The sequence below is a fragment of the Scylla paramamosain genome, chromosome 8 (assembly GCF_035594125.1).
Source record: "Scylla paramamosain isolate STU-SP2022 chromosome 8, ASM3559412v1, whole genome shotgun sequence".
In the NCBI taxonomy this organism is placed as follows: Eukaryota; Metazoa; Arthropoda; class Malacostraca; order Decapoda; family Portunidae; genus Scylla; species Scylla paramamosain.
Genome location: NC_087158.1, coordinates 18,509,540 through 18,517,039, shown reverse-complemented (window position 1 = coordinate 18,517,039; position 7,500 = coordinate 18,509,540). Strand labels below are relative to the sequence as shown.

General features: G+C 51.5%; 1 protein-coding gene across 10 annotated transcripts in view; it reads right to left on the bottom strand.

Moving 5' to 3' along the window:
* The window catches only part of LOC135102901 (collagen alpha-2(I) chain-like), a 107,941-nt gene extending 105,174 nt beyond the window's left edge, over positions 1–2,767 (bottom strand). For 9 of the 10 annotated variants that reach the window (XM_064008542.1, XM_064008540.1, XM_064008539.1 and 6 more), the window contains exon 1: positions 2,074–2,767. The gene's annotated coding sequence lies outside the window, so the exon portion shown is untranslated. The remainder of the gene's footprint in view (positions 1–2,073) is intronic. The other variant, XM_064008547.1, reaches the window with a different exon arrangement.
* Between the last annotated feature and the right edge of the window lie 4,733 nt (positions 2,768–7,500).

Here is a 7,500-nt window from a genome sequence, read left to right as displayed (position 1 = left end):
CGCTACATCACCTTCGCTTCCTTCTCTTCCTCCTCCTCCTCTTCCTCACACGAGACCAGCACGTGAGGATAGATAGACAGGCAGGCCAGGCAAGGCCAACGCTGTGGACTTCCTACGGCATCTTAATAATTTAACGCATCTATTAGCCACCGCGGAGAGAGAGAGAGAGAGAGAGAGAGAGAGAGAGAGAGAGAGAGAGAGAGAGAGAGAGAGAGACGAGAGAGAGAGAGAGAGAGAATTTGTTGGTGCAGGAGGGACAGGGTTGGGTAGGGTGCTGATGGGTGTGGGCCCTGGGGTGTGTGGGGGGACGCCATACATTCGCCCTCCTCGACAGCTACCTAGGTAACGTTCTCGAACCGGTTTGACCCTCACACCGGCGGCGCTGGATTCGTCCGCCGACTCATTAATCATGGTTGTATTAAACGTTTATTATTTTTTCCCTCCCTCCCTGCCTCACGCTCTCTCTACATGCTCCCCCCCCCTTTTTTTTTCTTTGCGGGGGGGACTCCCTGAAAAGAGAAGGGACTAGGGTGGTAGTTTTCGCTGCCTTCTCATCCATCCTCCTCCTGCCCCAAGCCGCCGCCGTAGGGTAGAGGCGGGGACTGGTAACATCTTTTTTAAGACCCACCCGACGCTAGGCTACGGCGGGGCCAGGTGAGTTGTCATACACTAAGAATAACACACGACAGTCACTGCACGGGATCGCCTCACCACCACCACCATCTCCTCTTCCCTCCCTCCCCTCCCACCGTCTCTCCTTCCCTCGGTCCACCTCTCACCGCCACCCACCATCCGCTGTATATACTAAACCACTCTCTCCACCCGTGTAAAGCGTTCCCTCCCTCCCTCCCCCTCTCTCTAGTCAAGAACAACTGTGTTAACTCGCGTCTTTTGTTGTCCGTGCGCCAAGTTCACTGGAAACCCGTGTACATTTCAACAACAGTTAACAGTACATCTGCATAATCCATTGTCTCTATCCTCTCCACAATGAATAAGTAGAGTAATAATGCGCGTCACTAACTCATTCACACCCTTCTCACTCGCTCTATTATTTATTACTTTCAACGCGGGCAAGTGAATGCGAGGATAGTAGAGTCACACTTGCTTGCTTCCCCCAACTCTCATCACCGCCGCCGCCAACTCCAGAGGGAAGGGAAGCCCAACCCAGCCGACCCCGGTGCTTCTGACTCAGTATCCTATACCGGCAGGACTGAACCCCGAGGACTATATTGACAAGAGTAGTAGCCCAACACACACACACACACACACACACACACACACACACACACAGGGTCGAGGGGCGAAGTGAACAAAGACAAGACCACAATGGACTGGTAACAACTCAGGCGATCTGGTTATCTGGGCGAGGAAGGGGCCCTGAGTCGAGGACACAGACAGACAGCCTCCATCCATCTTTCCCCAGTACCCGTGAGCCACACTACCAAGCATAAATATCACCACAGTCGATGTCGTATTTCACAAGAGCCTTCAACTTCCTAACCGTAAATCTGGTGACGAGCACTTCGAAGGCAGTTACTCACTCAGCAACTGTGTGGCGAATGCAAATTAACTGGTAACGCCAGACCCTCCGTGCTTTTGTGGATAATAGGTGACTCAACCGACTTACAAATGTCCACTTCACACCCACACAATCAGGAAAGAAGTTTTGTCCTTTTTTAGCGAACAGGGCAACACAATGAGGGTGATAATGGGGAGCAAAAAGGCCATAGTTCACCAGGCTTACGGTGAGGTACATTCACAAACACACCGCTCCACTGTTGGGAAAATGTGATCACAAGGAGGCGGTGCTGGCAAAACCTTATCACACACTCTTTAAAGGTCACTATAGCTAAGTCTGTCTCGCCACCAATTTCCCGTTCATGGGGAGTCTGTCTCTCACTTTCGAAAATTACACAAAGCTGCAGGTCACTACAAGTTCTCTGTTGTTACACACACACACACACACACACACACACACACACACTGAGCAACATCTACAGTACACCAGTCAACCATCATGTTTTACACTGAGAACAATCACCACAAAAGTACAACAAAGTATTCAACACTCGCCTCGCCACTTCCAAGAAATGTATCCAGTGTGGTTATAATAAACGTGCTTTTCCAAGTCTGCAAGCATTCACAACCAACACGAACCAACCGGCCTTTTAATAATCCTCTCTCAGAACTACTCGACACATACACAGACACACACGTGACTCTACAGTGATGGGAGATAGCTGGGGCCAGAGGAGAAACGAAGACCTTTTAGAGGCGCTTTGCTCATAATACACGGCTCTCTGGCGGTTCCAGATCACACACCCTTTCACTCTATCTATTTCACACTCCTCTCCTCACTGTGCACCCAACTTCTCTTACAGCTTTTTTGGTAAACTCATGATAACCCATTTCACTGGCACTCGCGGCCCACATGGTAACGGCCAGTGCGAACACTCTCCAAGTTGACCACAGACTGAACAAGTGGCACGTCTTGTTGTCAAAGTTTGAGGGGAGCGGCTATTATCTCGCGCAGACGCCCGCTGGAGCCGCTCCCCAGCCGCCTGCCTCGTCCCGCGCGCTTCGAATCCACTTTGGCTCCACACCCACGCAAGGGCCCGATATTATCTCTCCCCCACAGCGGCTGGCGGGGATGAGATCGGCGAAGGAGAGAAGCTAGCTGCTCGATGCCAAATGTTTGAGTTAAAACAAGGATTACATTATCCAGGTAGCAGAGGAAGGCAGAATCTCGATCCCCTTGTGTGGTACCGAGTGATCACCAGCGACGGGTGAGTAAGGTTGGCGGGTCGTGAGGCAGAGTTGACCGATGCGCGAAAACTTGGTAATAAACACCCGCTTTCCTTTACGCTCCCTCCTCGTTGCTATTTTGCTTCACGCACGCCTTCAACACCTAACTAGCGCACCTATTTTATGCTTCTTGATAGGGCAAAGAGGAAAGGTACAAAAAGTGGCTTTAGATGAGTAAATGGTTGCGTGTGGTCGCGTAGTGTGACACCAGGACCCAGCGGACCGTCTCTCTCGGCTGGTCTGCTCCCTTCGTAGCCACCACCTGCACCCACCTCACGTAAGATAATCTCCATTACGCAAACCTATTTCCCCACGTGCCCCTCACGCGACGCGGCAATTCACGCTCCCTATAATACCAAATGGAGTTTTAGCAAGTCGCTGAGCTAAATATCAAGAGGAAAGAGGGCTGGGAAGCATAAAAACGGAAATAAATTGTTTGGTGTATATCGTGAACCTGAAGTTATCGTGCGGTTGCCGACGTGTGTGCTCTGAGTGACTGGCTGGCTGCCCTCCTTAGCCATACTTTTGTTTGATTTGTCGCCGCTGCCATTTCCTCCACAAACTATCTTAGCGTTGGCCCCAGATCACCTCCTCAAGCACCATACGCCTCATTGCCGCCTCCCTGCTCCCCTCCCTCCCTTAGAAACTCGGCGAAACATGGTGTCCCCTGAGAGGTGAGACGGAGGGTGAGAGCGTTTGGCAGCCGTAAAGTAGTGTGTGGGCCCCTTCCCGCTCTCTCTCCCCGGGTCCTGCCGCCACCCATCCTCCCCCGATCGCACCCCCTCAAGTCCCCTTCCCCACACCCACAGACACCTAATCAACCGGGCATTGCTGGGTTTGCTCGGGCGCCGCCGTCCCTAGGAGCTTTAAAACGCCTCCGTCCGTCCGGCGTGGCGTTCACTTAATCATTTGCTCACTGGAGAGTTAATTTGTCGGAGCTGCGGGACGTCCTGGACAAGTTTGCGTGACTGAGGAGGTGGTGACGGCCGACCCTGAGCTTCCGTGTTGCGATGCTTTTTATTCATAATCAACACTGCCGCGAGGGAGAGGGAGGGGAGGGATAGCCCGTCTGGTGATGAATAGGGACAAAATGCATCTTCGTCGCCTCGCCCCACACAAGCCATCGCACTAATGAAATGAAATAAAAAAAAAAAGGTGAAAGAAAATTGAAGGGCCGAGCTGGTGGCGAACATCCTTGAGCATACCAGCAAGGCAGCCAATGCCTCTCTCTCTCTCTCTCTCTCTCTCTCTCTCTCTCTCTCTCTCTCTCTCTCTCTCATTTTATAGCTTTCACTGATCAACCAGTGAAAACATTACAGTAGTCACTAGAATTTAACAGAGGGTCGCGGAGGCTGAGCGGGGGTGAGTCACGGGGTGGATGGAAGCTATAGTAAATGCTCGGGAACTTCTACCTCCAGTAATTATCAAGAGGACCACCTACTCCACAGGCTGCTGGTGGTGAGAGGGGCCACGGGTATCTGGGGCTACCCCTAGCCTCCCCTCACGCCCTAAACAACCACCAAAAGCCTAGGAGAAGAGTAAATGACGAGACGGATTCCGCCGCTTACACGGGCGGGTTCAAAGTACGGCACCGGCGGGTAATTGAGGCGCATGGTGACACCTGGCAGCCGCTGGCCCCTTGTGTCTCACCCACTGCCTGTGTGTTCGTGTGTACGCGCGCGTGGCAGCCAGCCTCTGCTGCTGTTTATGTATACACATGTGTATGTACGTGTTTTTAAGGGCCTTTTTCGTATCAAATATGCTAAGCATTTACCCTAAACAATACATGAATGCACACAGGCAGCGGGTGTGTACGGAAGGCGAAGGTGGTGGGTCCTCAGGCCAAACCGGGGCCGAGCCCGGCGTCGGGTCCTCCTGAGAGAATATGTGAGCTGTCCGTCCGCCAGTTGTCTGACACCGCCGCCTCCGCCGCCGCGATGAGTGAGGGCCTTATGCCGCGCCTCTAGCATGTGCGTGTTGGCTGTGATGGTCTCCCCCTCGGCCGCCGCCACGATAATAGCAGCCATATCATGCGCTGAACAAGTAAATGGGGGTTTGTGTCCACTTGTTGAACGAGGGCACACGGGTGCTGCGTGGCGGTGGTGGTGACGGGAGGATGGCGGCGCGCGTCAGCCTGTGTTGTGGCGTGTTGGGCCTCTCAGGGGCGCCCGCCCGCCCTGTCCTTTCGCCACCTTCCCGAAATTATCAATAAATACACACCCCGGAGCTCTGCCGTCGCGGTCCTCCCATGATCTCTCTTCGCTGTGGGTAATGAAGCGGCTGGCCGCGGCCATGCGACGGACGCGCCCACTCATGAGGGGAACAACGAGGCGTTTTTTTTATTTTTTTTTATTTCAGGTTGAGGCGATATTCTTTGTTTCCAGGGGAGGTAGGGGCTGCGGCGGGTTCTTTATTGCTATGTTGCATTAAGTGCGAGCCCTGCTCAGGGACAGATGGCGTCCACCCGGCATGGAGGGCACGGGCGCTGCCTGCACCCGCTGGCCGGCAACCTCCCTCACCCCCCCCCCCCCGATGCCCGCTGCAGAGACCACCACTGGGGGGCACCACCCCGGTGTCCTCGAGGGTGTCTGTAAACGTGCTGAATGCAAACCAATCAAGAGGCGGAGGCATGATTTGGTTCGTTAAGTACACACACACACACACACACACACACACACACACACACGGAGGCGAATGTACACCATGACAGGATTCCTTTGCACAGCAAACGTTGCTCTGCTTATAACGTCGGACACCCGATGATCAAGACCAAATGGGTGAGGGATTAACTTGTTCCTCGTAAGGTGTTATATCATTACCACTCAGCCAAGAGCATTAAATCCGCCGTCAAATTGTGGGTTGTAGCGGGATGGAGCATTCACCTCCTGCAGGTGGCCAGGAAAAAAAATGTGACCACCTCCTGAACACCTTCCCCTCTTCTCAGGTTCCCACGCGGCACCTGTGACGCCGAGGGAACGAAGGAACGGCTTGGACGACCTAACTGACGAGTACTGCTACGGTACTCCTGTTGCTGCTGCTGCTGCTGCTGCTGCTGCTGCTGTTGCTGCTGCTGCTACTACTACTACTACTACTACTACTATACTTATACTACCAGTACTATTATCCTTCCTGTGCTTCCTCCAATAATTTTTACAACTGTTACTTAATGAAATAAGTCCATGAGAAAACACACACACACACACACACACACACACACACACACACACAGTGAAGCACAAACACAACACAATCCCTCTAGACCTCATCCTAACGCTACAGTGGGTTTGGGCGTGAATGAGAGAGGGCGAGGACATGGGCGCGGGCGTGGGTGGCCTCTCATCCGGCAAGGAGGCGAGGCGAGGGGCGTGGGAGCCTCGGGGAGTCCTGCACGGATCCTCAACGCAAAATCTCCCTTAATCCGCTCAGGCGCAGATCAGACGGTAACTTGGCCCGGTCACTTCCGCTCAGCGCAGCGTCTGTCTTCCGCTGCCCCGGGACCGCGAGAGGCAGTCATAAGGGGGAGAGGTAAGGGAAGCAGGTGTTACTAGCGTTACTGTGTTATTAATGTGCTGGTAGAAGCGCTAACTGACGAGTAACGCCCAGATTGAGAAGAAATACAATGACAAGGTAGTTGTGTGTGTGTGTGTGTGTGTGTGTGTGTGTGTGTTGTGGCAGTAGTGGAAGATTTATGGGTTTTGGGTATGGTTTGTTTGTTTTGTACTTTTCCTGTACTTTTTTCATTTCTTTTTTTTTGTTATAGTTCTTGTATACTTTTACTTTTTTTTCCTTCTTCCTTTTCTTTTCCCATTCTCCTATCCTTCCTTTTTGTTGGCTTTGTTCTTATTCTTCTTTTTTTTTTCCCTCCACTCATTTCTTGTTTACTACTGCTACTTGTTCTTGGTCTTCTTCCTCGTCTTCCTCCTTCTCCTTCTCCTATAACAAAGCATTTGAAAGTACCAACATTACATCAACTATTGCTTGTCCTATCTTTGTGTTCCTCTTTTCTTTTCATACAGTTCTTTCTCTACTTCTTGTTCTTCCTTCGCCTCATTCTTGTAAGTTTGCTTTTACGACTACTGTTTCTTTTTTCTTTTTTTTCTTTGTGTTCCTTCTCTATCTCTTCTCCCTCGCCATCTCTTCTGTCTCTTCATTTTTCCCACAGAGGTTCATAGAAACGTCGCTAGAGGTCTCAGTTACAAGGGTCTTCATCTCCTCTTGTAGTTCTCCTCCTCATCACCATGTTGCTCCTTCACCTTCCTGTACCTCCACCTCCTTCCTCCCTCTCCTCCTTCTCCTCGTCCACATCCTCCTGTTTTTTTTTTTTTTTTTTTTTGTATTATCATCAATCTTTGCCGTTATTATCTGTATTATCTCGCTACTTTGTTCATTTGTTGGGTCCTTCCTTGCTAGTAAGTGAAGGGAATTATGGAGTTCAGTTACTCTTCCTCCTCCTACTCCTTCTCATGTTCATGTTCCTGTTCTTCTTCCTCTCATTTGTTATCCTACTTAGCTTTAGCACACACACACACACACACACACACACACACACACACACACACTCTCTCTCTCTCTCTCTCTCTCTCTCTCTCTCTCTCTCTCTCTCTCTCTCTCTCTCTCTCTCTCTCTCTCTCTCTCTCTCTCTCTCTCTCCTCCTCACTAACGCAGCTCCTTTACACCTTCCAAAAACTGCCTTTC